Raw genomic sequence first — 15,597 nt, forward strand, 5'->3', positions numbered from 1 at the left:
TGGGTGGACCAGGCAGGCTTCTTGGAGGAGGAAGACCTGGCTGTGGGCGAACCAGGCAGGTTTGTTGGAGAAGGAAGACCTGGCTGTGGGCGAACCAGGCAGGCTTCCTAGACAGGGAAGAACTGGCTGCGGTTAGAGTGGGCAGGCTTCTAAGATGAGGAAGAGCTGACTGTGGGTAGACCTGGCTGTTGGTAGACTGGGCAGGCTTCCTGGAGGAGGAAGGGCTGGAGCATCGAAAAACAAACATGACTTGGTGAATGTTGAGCATGCCCAGGCCTGACCCGAAGATGCAATTATGCACTCAAATTACTTAATTCTACTCACAGTGCCTCAAAAACAACTTCTGTGACACCTAACACAGCTCTGGGCACCTTCTAGCGTCAGCTCCTCAAAGCGGTGATTCAGCTACTACCCTGCACACCTCCTCACACCCCAACCCCAGGGACGGGAGTTCTGCCAGACGCCAAAGCTCCAGGTACGCCTGGGTCTGCTTCCGGGCTCCTCTTGGTCTAACTGTCCACCCCGCATCGGCATGACGTGCCGAAAACAAGGCTTTGCAATCTGCCCTGATGCCCGGGGGAGCGAGGCCCTCCCGATTCGTCTCCTTCAGAAACCCCAGGGCTGCCCAGGCCTGTTATACCCCCGACACATTAGACGGTCAGCTCCCCAAGTTCCACAAAGATCAATGCTGGCGTTTTTATGGCATTTTATTTACAGTTTTTACAATATAAAAAAGGAAGGATGCCACAGCTCAGCCAGCAGAACAGAGATATCTATGATGTTGCTGCTGCACTATTGTTTGTGGTCAAGAAAGTCTGGTTTCAATCATTTATTAAATTGTGGTGGGAGATGGATGGTGGCAGTGGTTACCAGCAACATGAATATTCTTAATGCCACTGAACCTCACACTTACAAATAATTACAATGATAAGTGCTATATGTATTTTACCACAATTAAAAACAGGTAAATGCAGCTCGGGCGCAGCGGCTCACGACTGTAATCCCAGCACTTTGGGAGGCCAAGGCAGGTGGATCACCTGAGGTCAGGAGTTCGAGACCAGCCTGGCCAACATGGTGAAATCCTGTCTCTTCTAAAAATACAAAAATTAGCCAGACATGGTGGCACATAACTGTAATCCCAGCTTCTTGGGAGGCTGAGGCAGGAAAATAGCTTGAAACCAGGAAGCAGACGTTGCAGTGAGCTGAGATTGCGCCACTGCACTCCAGCCTGGGTAACAAAAGCAAAATTCCGTCTCAAAAAATAAAATATATTAAAAAAAAAAAAAGGTAAATGCAAACGTATAGTATAGTAACATTATAGACTATTATAAGCTACAAAAACGAATGACTTGGAACTACAGTTACAGCCCTCATTCAGGAGTTTGTTTTAAATGTGGGTTGGTCGCTAAGGCATATACAAAACATTCTGATGTTCAAATATTCCTAGACTTGGACGGTGAGCGCCCCTCTAAGCTAGCTCTTGTATCCTAGAGGTCCCCACCAGTCCTCCAGAACTTCTTTGCTTTCTTACATAATAAGATGCCGTACGCTCAGCTTGTACCTTTCCTTGCCCCAGCCCTAGAACCAGCTTCTTCGTGGACAAGCTCTGGCTCCTTTGGGTGGAGAATGGTATTCAGAAACTCAGATCTGGGTGCTGGTGTGCTCACTGCTACTTGGGGTCACTGCTTCTAGGCCTCTCTGCTGAAGGGGGTAGGAAATACATGTACAGTCCTCCTTCCCAGATTCCATACTTGAGCTCGCCTACTCGCTAACATTTATTTATATCCCCCAAATCAAACCTCACAGTACTTCTGCAATCATTCACAGACTTGCAGAGTGTGAAAAAACTGAGTCACCACCACATGTTCCAAACTGAGGTCAACCAAGGCCACAACGCCCCATCTTCTTGCTCCGGCTGTTGAGATGTAAGCAAGTGTCCTTCCCTCGGTCTCACTAGTGCCATGCTTTGCACATCACTGTGCTTTTTGTGGGCAATTTTGCTGTGTAAAATGTCCCCTGTACATATGCTGAAGTGCCGTGTAGTGCTCCTAGGTGCATGAGGCTGCCCTATGCCTTACAAAAAGAATATGCGTTAGAGGCTTTATTCAGGTATGAGCTACAGCGTAGTTGGCCATGAATTCACTGTTAATGAATCAACAATATACGGCAAATAAAGTGCTTTTTAGAGACAGGGTCTCACTCTGCCACCCAGGCTTTAGAGTCCAGTGGTATGACCTTGGCTCACTGCAGCCTCAACCTCCTGGGCTCAAGTGATCCTCCCACCTCAGCCTCCCAAAGTGCTGGGATTACAGGCGTGAGCCACTGCACTCAGCCTAAGGTGTCTTTAAACAGAAATACACATAACACAAGGTTACAGGCTGAGTGCGATGGCTCATGCCTGTCATCTCAACACTTTGGGAGGCCGAGGTAGGAGGATCACTTGAGGTCAGGAGTTTGAGACCAGCCTGGGCAACATGGCAAGACCTCGTCTGTGTATTTTTTTAAATCAGACAGGCGTGGTGGTGCATGCCTGTGGTCCCAGCTACTCGGGAGGCTGAGGTAGGAAAATGGCCTGAGCCCAGGAGGTCAAGGCTGCAGTGACCCATGATTGTACCACTGCATTCCAGCCTGGGGTCACACAGCAAGGCACTGTCTTAAAAAAAAAAAAAAAAAAAAGGCCGGGTGCAGTGGCTCAAGCCTGTAATCCCAGCACTTTGGGAGGCCGAGATGGGCGGATCACGAGGTCAGGAGATCGAGACCATCCTGGCTAACACAGTGAAACCCCGTCTCTACTAAAAATACAAAAAACTAGCCGGGCGAGGTGGCGGGCGCCTGTAGTCCCAGCTACTCGGGAGGCTGAGGCAGGAGAATGGCGTAAACCCGGGAGGCGGAGCTTGCAGTGAGCTGAGATCCGGCCACTGCACTCCAGCCTGGGCGACAGAGCGAGACTCCGTGTCAAAAAAATAAAAAAAAAAAAAAAAAGACAAGGTCACGTATCGATCAGTTGGCAAAAACGCTGTGACCCGAGGGTCACAGGGGCCTAGCCCTAGGATTCCCCGAGGAGAAATGGTTCAGTATTCAATAATTCAGGGTTCACAGTGACTTTACAGAACGTAACTTGCAAGAATAATAAGAACCAACTGTACGTGTGTATGTATACTCACACTTTAATTTTATTTTTTCAGACACAGTCTCACTCTGTCACCCAGGCTGGAGTAAAATGGTGCAATCTCGACTCACTGCAACCTCCACCTCCCAGGTTCAAGTGATCCTCAGCCTCCCAGGTAGCTGGGATTACAGGCGTGTGCCCCCACAACCGGCTAATTTCTGTATGTTTAGTAGAGATGGAGTTTTGCCTTGTTAGACAGGCTGGTCTCAAACTCCTAACCTCAAGTGATCCACCCACCTCGGCCTCCCAAAGTGCTGGGATTATAGGCACAAGCCGCCGTGCCCAGCCTACTACACTTTTATACACACATGCATCTGTGACTATTTCTCTATTTCTGTGCAGGTGTGTGTGGCAGTACCCACAGTCTCAGCCAGACAGTGTCTGGGTACTGCCTAGTCCACGTTTGTAAGCACCTTCTCCAAAGTGCAAAGCCTGGCTTGTGTTACTGTCCATACATTTACTTATTTGCTCAATCAATTTACTTATTGGCTCCATAACCAGCTTCCCATCTGCTCCAGTAGCCTCTGCTGTCAGTCACCTCTGCACCCTACCCCACCCTGCTTCCGGATGCTGGGTGCCAATCACCCCCGACACCTCTCCATAGCAACCCCCTGGACACTCTGCTTCTTTATTTGGTATGTATGTATGTATGTATGTATGTATGTATTTGAGATGGAGTCTTACTCTGTTGCCCAGGCTGGAGTGCAGTGGCATGATCCAGGCTCACTGCAATCTCTGCCTCCCGGGTCCAAGGGACTCTCCTGCCTCAGCTTCTCAAGTAGCTGGGATTACAGGCGCCCGCTACTATGCCCGGCTAATGTTTGTATTTTTAGTAGAGACAGGGTTTCACCATGTTGGCCAGGCTGGTCTCGAACTCCTGACCTCAAGTGATCCACCCTCCTTGGCCTCCCAAAGTGCTGGGATTACAGGTGTGAGTCACCGCCCCTGGCCTGCTTCTTTAAATGCCAGGCACCAACATTTGCGCAGTGTGGCGGGAGGAAAGAATACGGAGGAGAGCGCACTGCCGGCCCCTGCACTGAATCTGGGGGCAACTGCCATCTCTACCTCCCGTCTTCCTATCCGTGAACATCTACTGCAGTCCTCTCTAATGTCCTTCTGCAAAGTTGTATTATGTTTTGCATACAGGCCTTGCACATTCGTTCTCAGATATAATCCACGTACTTTAGATAAAATTCAAACCATATTTAAAAAAATAAAACTAGCATGACTATAACAGAGTCTGCGACATTCTCACAGACTTTATGATAAAACACAAAACTTCAAAGATACTTAGGGCGGCGCAGGGACAATGTTTAAGGCTTCCTGGAAGCCTCTCCATCCCTGAGCCAGAATGTCCCCTCTCCCCTTCAAGAGGGAATGTTTGAAAAAGCACTGATCTGGCTAAAATGATGGGGACCAGGGAGAAATCTGTATAACTGTCAAAAAAGTGAGCTGGTCTCCTCCACTCTGAGCACAGCAAAGTTCAGTCTCTCCAAGTCCAAGTAGCACATACCTGTTTGCCAAGAATAAAGTTCAGGTGTCTACAAGTGGCTGAAAATATTCACTGCTGGGCCATTAACGACATTCTTGGCAAAATCATACCTTAGCTTCTCGTGGAAATTTCTTAAGGTAGAAGAAACAGGAAACACCCAGACTCGCTTTTATGTAGACAGTTCCATGAAGCTAGGGCCTTCCCCACACCCACGTTTCAATCCTCTGCACGCAGCTCACAGCGCGTTCAACATCTACGCGTCTCTCCTACTAGGGTGGAGGGGGCCACTTAAACCCTCATGCAGCTACGACGACCGCGATTTTGGCAACACAATTTCATGTTTTTCCTTGGGCTTTTACCCAAGTCGGTGACACAATTCTGCAGTTGTCTAAAGATTCAAAATGAGGGACTTGACATTTACAACAATAATAAAATCTTGGGTTTCCTTTAACCAAGCACGTGTTCTGCCTTTTATAGGAAGCTCTGCAAACTCAAGCTGGAGTGGGATACTTGCTGACATCTTCAAGCACCCCAGGAATAGCTCTGCTCCCCCATTTCCACCTTGGCTCAACTATCTATATCCCACCAATTCCCCCAACATCCCTCCATCTGTCCATCCATCTACCCAAGGACCTGCTAAGCCAGGAGATGTCTCCCATCTACCCCGCAGCTTGGCCTCAGCCCCCAAGGGCTCTCTCTACATGAATCCCACCCCACAAGAGTAGACCAAGTCTCCGGTAGACCCCACCGTGACCACCTCCTTGCCTCTAGCCATTCCCACCCCCTAAAAACCCTCCCTGGTCTCCACACTCAGCTGATGAATACTTGGCTGAATGTGACCTGGCCTCCGGGATCCAGGTGAAGCCCACGTCCTCCGTGAACCCGCCAGCTCACCCTGCCTCTGCACCTTCACTGGAGAGAGCCCGCACCTCACCTCCTCAGGGCAGGCATGGCTGATGCCACCCAGTGGAACCTGGGGCAGAGCAGGGCTGTCTGCAGAGCAGGGCTGTCTGCAGAGCAAGGCCGGGGTGCTCGGGTTGAGCACCTCCAGTGCTGGCCGTGGACCATCCCTCCCATTCCAGGTGCTGTCTCCACCAACAGCGAGTAAGCTACTGACATTTGCATGACAATAATGAATAAATACCATCTTTTGCTTCAAATCCAGAATAGCTGTGGCCAGGGTTGGCATATGACTGTTGGGAAAGCACAGTCTGCCTCTTCCCAAACCAACTTGGATTATAAAAAGCTTTTCTTACAACCACAAGAGCGGAGGAGCCCAGGGGCAGACAAAAGGAAGGCTGGCTACAGAAGGCAGGACAGTGGGGCCTTCAGGGTCGGGTGGGGAGAGAGAAAGCCTGGAGCTGCACCCCCAAGGTCTGTGTACATCAGGTGCTGCAGAATAACACCACTTCTTCCAGCTTGGCCCCCACCTGCCCTCTCCCAGCCCAGTCACCCAGACAGCACCCCACTCCCCACACATACCTCACATCTGCCCACCTCATACTCACCAGCTTGGGCTCCCAGTGCAACCTCGAACCTGCCCTTGGCCTCTCAGCTCAGCCACCCCCATTCCTGTTGGCCCCTGGCCCCCCATCGAATTCTCTCTAATCCTAACACACACACTTGCACACTCAAACACACACACACACACAGCCCGGAGGAAAACCATAATTAACTGAGGTCCAGGCAAGTTTCCCGAGCGGGGACCACATTTCAAAGGTCAGGGAAGCAGGTGAACAGGAAACACACAGAGGGCACGTTTGGGAGTGGAGCAGGAAATAAGAAATCACTTGCAATAGATAAAAAGAAAACGAGATAGCTGGCTTCAGACACCTCTGAGCACACAGAACAGAACAGGCGCCTCCTGGTCTTCACTCAACAGAGAGATGAGCCAGGCCGCTCCACTGCAGAGCTGGGGGCAATGGCCCTGACTGACACCAAGGCCCCGGGTCAGGCGGGGAGGCAGCTGTCCTCCTGCCTGTGCTCCTGGGCAGGGCCTGGCCCCACAAGGGAACTGGCCCAAGGCTCTGCTTGGCTACTCTGGAAAGTCCTGGGAGACAAGCAAAGGGCTTGCTAGGTCCCTCCAAACGGCCCAGAAGTGACAACTGTGAAGAAGCAACACCAAAGCAAGGTGACAGAACAGTGTTGGTGACGTCAGGTATCAGCTTAGCCACAACTCCGCTTACCCGGACTCATCTGTAACCTGCCCTCTCTTCCCAACCAGTAAAGGATGCCTAGGTAGAGGGGCACAAGGCCTGGGGCATAATTACCATTTTAAAGGCTCTGAGAAGTCCTGCAGCCAGGAAGCCTAGTTCACTTTCTCTCCCCTAGGATTTCCCAGCTGCACCTGATCACAGAACATTTTTTTGTTTCCACTCAGGAAACATATTTTGAAAAACACTGGCCTAGAGGCAGAAGTGAAATGGAAAACACCAAAGTAAAACTGAAGAGGAGGCGCTGGGCAGGGAATGGTCGGAGGCGCCCTGAATCCTGGACCGATGGAGATCCCCAGCTCTGCATGTTCCCCTCCCTGGGCCCAGACCGCCTCCCCCCATTCCCGGGGAAGAAGGCTAATACGCACCGCACCGGGTGAAGGGCTTGCCTGGGCCACACCCCCGGGCTCGCTCCACACCAATTGCACTCCTGTGAGAGCCAGTGACTTTCTTGGTTTGGCTACTGTGGAATTGTTTGCAACTAACCACCCCAGATACAAATGACAAATGATCAGATATAAAGGACCCACGGGTCTCTGTGATACAGCTTCATGCGGCCAGCACGGCTAGTGCCATGCAGAACAAGAATGATCCCAGGCAAATCCTTGCCTCCCAGACCCAGAATCCCATGGAGCCCACCAGGGCTGGTTCACAAGCACTGTCTGGGTCGGGCAGAGATTCCAGCAAGAGGAGGAACATCCGTGCACCAGAGCCAGTTACCAGAAGTAAATCACCTGTTCCAAAACCCAGGCTGTTAACGGAGTCCATTGTTGACCGGAGCTGGGGTCTAGCTACGGAATACCGCCCAGCAGATATCCTCCTGAGAGAAAGCACTTTTTCCCGAAAGCCATGTATCCTCTACTAACTGTGTTTCAATTGGACGAGCATCTGTATCTCATTGCAGTGGCCGTGCACACGCTGACAAGGGGCTGGGGGCGGGGTGGGGGGCAGAAGCTCAGGGGCCTGGGAGGGAAGGAAACAGGCCACCAAGGCTCCCCAGAAGGCATGTGTCTCTGTCACCAACACACGCATGCACAGACACGTGCACACACACTCTGCAAGCCCTGAGTTAGCAACTGTGGAATGTGACCAGCTCAGTGATCCCAGGACAAGCTGCTAGGGAATATGACATTTGATTGATGTCTGCAAATGTGCGTTTTCACTAATTAGAAGGTTTAGGGCAGAGCAGAGAAAAATATGTATTTCAGAGTCCCAGTTTGACCTGCCAGAAACCAGCCCGTCACTAACATTCTTATTTTCAACAAAATATAGCATTCTGATTACATACCATCTTGGTTCCACGCCTCCTGCCTTGCCAAGCCCCCGGAAGTGGCCCAAGGCCATGGCAAATAGTGAGAGAAACAGTCCCAGGGTGGAGACTGACTCAGGGGTGTCAGTCAGTGGGGGGCTGATGGCCGGTATGAGGTCAGCAGTCATCACCCTCTCCTTGGGACAGTTGAGTAGCTCTCTCCCAGGGTCATGTGGCCACTCAGGTTCATATGGGAGGCAAGAGGAATGGCAGAGCCCAGGAGAGCGGCTCTGAAGTCACCGTCCCCTCCAGGCCTCAGTGTCCTCACCCATTAAATGGGCAGGCTGAAGTCTGGGATGACAAGGAGGGCTTGTACTTACTGAAACCCATGGGAGGCTACTCGCTGATTTCTTTTATTGATGGAAGAAAACACTTGTAATTGAAGTAGCAATTAAGAGGCAGGCACTGGAACCACAGTCTGCCAATTCCTAGTTCTGCCTGCATGAAACTGAGCAAGTTAACTGACCTCTCCCAGCCTCAGTTTCTTCGTCTATAATACGAGGGGAGGAATGGCCCCCGGCTCACAGGGCAGCTGGAAGGATTAAAGAAATCAAACATCTCTTAGAGCCCGCCTGGCACACTGTGATACACAACAAATGTTAGCTATTTTTATCTATGAAGTCTAGATTTTATATCATGGGTGTTCTAAAGCAGGATACATTTATTTAAAAACAAGGATTTTCATTAAACACATACCCCACAGAAAGCTCTTAATTCAGGCCAGTATCGAAACGACCCTAACTACAAGCTTTATACAGGTCTCTTGGCTGTCCTTCAAATCCAACTAAGGTGGTACTTCTAAAGTACTGTGCATGTGTCGTGTGTGCACCCACACGCGTGGGAAGGGGGGGCTCATGGATCCCTCAGGTACCCCACCCATGCAGTCTCAAGTCACAAAGTGACAGACGAGCAGCCAAGGAAGGTCTGTGCCCTGCTGGACTCCCGAGAAGCCACCAACGCTACCTCTGCACCACGTCCTGCAGACTGCGCTACCCTTTGGGTGGGGAACAGCATTTGATGCAAGAAAGGCAGACGGAAAAGGAAAAGGGCGAGTTCACCTCCAGGTAATGAAGACAGCACCAAGCCCCACAGTCCACAAATGCCATACAGATGGAAACATTCACTGCAAGGCCACAGGGCAAACTCAAGGATCCGGGGACAGAGGTGCAGACTGTGGTGCCCCGGAGCCTTGACCCTGCAAATTACCACCATGGGAAAGGAGGCTGCCAAACCCCCGACTGTCGGCTGGGCTGGCACAGACTCGTGGTTTCCATCGAGGTGGGAGGAGGTGGGAGGAGGTGGGACGTCCCGGCCCCTCCCCCATGCCCACTGCAGAGGGAAGCGGCCGTTTCCCCTGTGTGGTTACAAAGATCTCATTGTTCTTCCCCACAGAGAGGAAACTGGAGGACTGAGCTCAGAATGCATTTTGGAATTGGCAGAAAAGAACATCTGGGGAAGGAAACACATTTCAGAAACAAACATACCTTTGTACCAGCTTTTATTTTCCTTAAGTGTTGAAAAAATAATAATAATAAAGACATGCCAAATTTATCATCACTCTACAAAATCCCTTTATTGAGCAAAACGTGGCAGCTCTGCTTTCAAATGATCTACTGTTCCTGGAAAATTGCAGCAACGTGGACGCCAAGGCCCAAAGGCCGCCATCAGCAGCCAAACAAAAGACGCCACCTCGGGCTCCATGACATCGTCCCATGCCAGGGAACTGGACAGATTTGGGGAATGCCACAGTTTGCCTTTAACCCCTTGCCTCCTGGTCTCTTGATGCATCTCAGAGGCTAACATTCTTTGAGGAACTGGCACTTCTTAGTTGTAAATATGCATGTGGTTTTGGGAGCTACCTGCAAAGCCCAGTGTTGACGATCAGCTCTGATTGCCTTGGAATCAAGTTGAAGTGTCAGGTCTGGAAGTTAACAGGAACTTAGAGAAGCTGAGCACTACGGTTTTGCAGGCCCCGGGTGAACTCTTCCACCAAGCACTCATTGTGGACTGACAGCGCGTGAGGGGCTCTGCAGGCAGGTGCCCAGGATGAAACAGATTCCGTCCGGGGGAAACCTGGAGGGAAGCTCCTCTTTTTCAGAAGGCGCCGGGCCTAGCTTCATGGGTCCATACCCTCCATGCCTGTCACACTTTCTGAGTCTCGTGTGGGAGCTGCTTCTGGTTCCTGACTTCACTCAGTCCTCACAGGCGGTGGAACTACTGTCACCCCATTTTACAGATGGGGAGACTGGGCACAAGGGGACCAAGAAACCAATGCAAAGTCACACTTCGGTGATCAGTGACAGGGGAGATCAACTCCCAGGTTCTTTCAGCCAAGAGTTAAATTGTTTTCATGCTGCCTAAGCGGGGACAACCGAAAGACCCCCGGATATCTTTGCAAAAAGGGTCAAGCACAGGAGCCAGTGGGTCAGATCCGCGGAAGCGCTGGGGTGACCTTCCCCATACCCGGAGGGATACTTGTCCCCTCCCGGCCTTCATTGGGTTCCCTCAGGACTGTGGCCTCGCAGGACCTCAGCACAATCCCGGTCCTATGCTCCAGGACAAGTCCTCTGTGTCCAGGACGATGAGGAAATGGAACCAAGAGGGGCTCGCTTCTGCCCAGTACCCACACTGCCCTTTCTCAGGGACCAAGAACTGTCCTGGAGAGGACTTGGCTTTGGAGGGGGAGCCTGGGAGGCCAGCGAGTCAACAAGCCTCTCCTCTCATGGTGGGATCCCACCCCAGGCCCCCACCTGCTGGGGCAGGCAGGGATGGGCAGCACAGCTTGGCCAGGGCAGATAACCCCCACCTTGGCCAGGGCGAGGGTAGGACACGTGGGCTCCACCATCCCTGCACAACACTGAGCAAAGTCCACGTTCTCCTCAACTGCGTGTTGACATCTGCAGGACAGGAGCATGGATGTACAGAGCGCTGAAGCCACACAGCAACCTAGGAGCGAGACTCCACGCCTCCCCGGGGACCCTCCCCTACCAGGAGGACTTTGCAGGCTTCCCGTGTGCTGCAAGGGCTCCGGTGTGGAGACACGTGTCTCTTACACAGCCAGGCCTAACACTCGTGCGGCCAGGTCATCCCACCTGGGCTCACAGCTGGAGGGCCAGGAGCTCAAGGCTTCGCGGGGTCTGCTCTCATCCCAGAGGCGATGGGGAGCCACAGCAGGCTGTAGGCGACAGGGTGCCCCCCGCCCTCCACTTCAGAGGCCCCGTCTGGCCCACACACTGGAGAGCATATCTCTCAGTAACCACGGAGCGCCAACGATGCACAGGGCCTGGTCGGCAGAGCGGGGCACAGGCACTGACCGTCCACGACCAGGACGAGGGAAGCCAGGCGGGCAGGGACCTCAGGCAGAAGGGGAAGAACCTGGTGCCCAGGCTGGCCCTGCCTTCCACAGTGAAGCTGACTGGGGAGGCGCTGATGCAGGGGGCCAGAAAGGGCTGCTGGTCAGCCGGGAGGAGCCCCCCCACAGAGGAAGCAGTCAGCCCAGACGTAGAAGGCAGGGTCCCCTCAACAATGTCCTCTGAAAAGGAGAGGCGGGGACTGCTCTGGCGACACCTCCAAATAGATGGTCAGCCCCCAGCCATACTTCTGACAAAGCAGAGGCCCCCAGGGGAGGGGCACCTGCACCTGCTCCCCCAGACCGCCAGAGCCCACCCAACCCCATCCCACCAGGGCTCCAGCTACAAAATAAATGCCGAGGCCGGCTAGGCAAGGACACACGCTCGGTACTGACTGAACAGGCTCCACACCGTCAAGAGCGCACACCGTCAAGAGCACACCGTCAAGAGCGCAAAGTGCTGGGATTACAGGCTTGGCCGGGCGCGGTGGCTCAAGCCTGTAATCCCAGCACTTTGGGAGGCCGAGACGGGCGGATCACGAGGTCAGGAGATCGAGACCATCCTGGCTAACACGGTGAAACCCCGTCTCTACTAAAAATACAAAAACTAGCCGGGCGAGGTGGCGGGCGCCTGTAGTCCCAGCTACTCCGGAGGCTGAGGCAGGAGAATGGCATAAACCCGGGAGGCAGAGCTTGCAGTGAGCTGAGATCCGGCCACTGCACTCCAGTCCGGGCGACAGAGCGAGACTCCGCCTCAAAAAAAAAAAAAAAAAAAAAAAAAAGAGCGCAACCCACAGGCCACGCTATGCAGAGCCGAGACGGTTTCAGCCAAGCAGCCTTTCAGCCAAGCTGAGCAAGTCCACAGTCCCCGGGGGGTCCTCACCATGGAGCAGCAATTGCGATGCGATGGTAACCCTAACAGCTAACCGTCGCTGAGCCAGGCCCTGAGCTAGGTACTTTCCAACACCGCCTCTCTGCAGCCTCAGGACAAGCCTGTGGGAGCATAAAGATCACTCCCTATTACAGATGGGGAATCTGAGCCCTGGAGCAGTTAACATGCTTGTCCAAGACCGCAGAGCTAGAAGTGGGACAGAACAGCAGGTCAGGTGGGAACAGGTAAGGGGGGCCTGCATGGAGACGTGCAACCCCCAGGGCCCCAACCCTGCAGCTCGCTGCGGCCCCCTCAGCTACTCCAGCAAACCTCGGGGTAAGGGAAGGAGGCTGGGAGTACCTCGGGTGTCCGAAACAGCAGCTTCTGTTTGGAGGCCAGCGCTGCATAGTGGCCGCTGCCCAGCACACCCAAGTCACCTGTGCCACCTGCAGTGACCTTCCAGCATGCCTTGGTGACCAAGCTGGCCTTAAGTACTACGGGCAGCCAAGCACAGAACAGGACCCAACCATCCTCTTCACACCAACACAAAGCAAGAGGGGGCATTTCAACTGAGCGCATGGGGGGCACTGTGACTGAGCGCGTCCCTCCTGCTCAAGGGCCTCACGGATTACAGGGGTCAGGGCGTGACCCAATTCTGCATCCCCATCTGCCTTTCATCCTGCTCTGCCAACAACAGCCAGTGAGGCTGGGGACATCCCCGAACCTGTCTCCCACCTAAAACACATTATCCCGTTGGACCCCAGCCCTCCGGGAGAGGCCCTAATGCCTGACCGTGGTGAGATCAGATCACTGGGTAAGTACCCGGAGGGGCCTTGGTCAGGGACCAAGGGGTAGGGAGTGACGGGCGTGGTGGTATCCCGCCCTGGGCTGCAGTCTACCCTGACGGAGGAGGTCTATGGTCAGAACTGGGCTGTGCAGGGCACAGGAGCCCAGAGGGACCCCCAGAGCTCACCTGGTGGTCTCTGAGCAGGGCTCCTTCGACCCTCCAAGAAAAGCAGAGCAAGGAGGCCGACCGGAGTCCAGCACCTAGCACCCAGTGGCACGCCAGACCTGCATGGATCCTGGAGGAGATCTCTCATCACCCTCCCAGGCAGTCATGCCCAACCCAGGGACCCACAGCCCACGGGGCCGTGAAGGTGTACTGGGTCCAAGAAGGGCCTTCGATACCGAGAAGCCAAGTGGCACCTCCCGGTGTGGAGCAGGCGGAATCCCACCAGCTTCTGCTCTGCCGGCGAGCATGGCTGGACGATGAGCAAAAGGGGCTGTTGCTTAATGAATGTCATTTCCTTCAGAGGATAAAACTGCAAAGCAGATGGAATTTTTTTTTTTTTTTTTAATTAAAACTGGTGGCCAAAGAGATGGAAAGCGCCCCTTGTCCCTCCCTCCCATTGTGAGCCATCCTTTGCACACCTCAAGCTGTTCGCTGTCCAGGTTTCTCCTGAGGCGCTGGGGGCAGGTGAGAATCCATGAGCCCTTGGCCAGCTGTGGCTCTCTGGAGCTCTGCCCCAGGCCATCGGGGCACACGCCGGGCACCCTGGGGACCATACAGCTGGGTCAGCACACAGGACCACACTGTCTCTGAGCCTCCCCTGTGGGCGCAGCTCTCACTGTCCCACCCCACTAAGTCCCGGGGGTCTGTCCCACAGGGTGATATGCTGTCACAGACCACTACCGGAGTCACGGTCTGCTGTTCTGCCTGCAGCCAGGTAGTCACCTGCTCCACAGGGACAGGCAACGCTGCACTTGGGGGCTGCCCTCCTGTAGCAGGACTAGAGCTCCAGCAGCTCAGCCCTCCTGAGAGGGAGAACTCCGTGCTCTAAGAGGCAGACGCAGCGGATGGCACCAAAGCCACCACAAGCCCATGGTACCCTGCATGGCAGGTCAGGAGTCCCTGACCACTCATTCTTTGTGACCAGAGCTGCAGTGTAGTCTACGAGGCAAGGACTGTGGGTGCCAGTGACCACAGCAAATGAATGAGTGTCCCAAGGGAGCAGGTGGCTGCAGGGAGGCACAGTCCAGGCCCAGGAGTTCTCCAGCACTATAGCAAACTCCCTGGGCCCCCTGAGCAGTGACCAGGTCACAAGTGCACAAACTCCCAGGGGCACAACCTGGGAGGGTGACACTCTCTTCGTGTTCAAATTCTTGAGAACGCATTAAAAATATCACTCAGTCACCTACTCTAAGTTTTAACTCAAAAGTACCAAAGTAGCCAGGCACGGTGGCTCACGCCTATAATCCCAGCACTTTGGGAAGCTTGAGGATCACTTGAGCCCAGGAGTTCCAAATGAGCCTGGGGAACATGGAGGGACCCCATTTCTATAAAAAAAAGTTTTTAAAAAAATTACCTGGGCATGGTGGTGTGTGCCTGTAGTACCAGCTACTCAGGAGGCTGAGGCGGGAGAACCGTATGAACCCAGGGAAGGTAGAGGCTGCAGTAGGCTGTGATGGCACCACTGCACTCCAGCCTGGGCAACACAGTGAGACTCTATCTCAAAATAAATTTAAAAATCACCAAGCCGGCCAGGCGCGGTGGCTCAAGCCTGTAATCCCAGCACTTTAGGAGGCCGAGACAGGCGGATCACGAGATCAGGAGATCGAGACCATCCTAGCTAACCCGGTGAAACCCCGTCTCTACTAAAAAATACAAAAAGCTAGCCGGGCGAGGTGGCGGGCGCCTGTAGTCCCAGCTACTCAGGAGACTGAGGCAGGAGAATGGCGTAAACAACCCAGGAGGCAGAGCTTGCAGTGAATTGAGATCCAGCCACTGCATTCCAGCCTGGGCGACAGAGCGAGACTCTGTCTCAAAAAAAAAAAAAAAAAAAAAAAAAAAAAAAAAAAAAATCACCAAGCCAGGCGTGGTGGCTCACGTCTGCAATCCCAGCACTTTGGGAGGCTGAGACAGGTGGATCACCTGAGTCAGGAGTTCGAGACCAGCCTGGCCAACATGGTGAAACTCTATCTCCACTAAAAATACAAAAATTAACTGGGCATGGTGGCGGGCGCCTGTAATTCCAGCTACTCGGGTAGCTGAGGCAGGAGAATCTCTTGAACCCAGGAGGCGGAGGTTCCAGTGAGCCGAGATTGTGCTACTGCACTCAAGCCTGGGAGACAGAGCAAGACTCCATCTCAATAAATAAATAAATCAAAAGCACCAAAACTTTTTAATATAAACA

The sequence above is a fragment of the Piliocolobus tephrosceles genome, chromosome 13 (genome assembly GCF_002776525.5).
Source record: "Piliocolobus tephrosceles isolate RC106 chromosome 13, ASM277652v3, whole genome shotgun sequence".
In the NCBI taxonomy this organism is placed as follows: Eukaryota; Metazoa; Chordata; class Mammalia; order Primates; family Cercopithecidae; genus Piliocolobus; species Piliocolobus tephrosceles.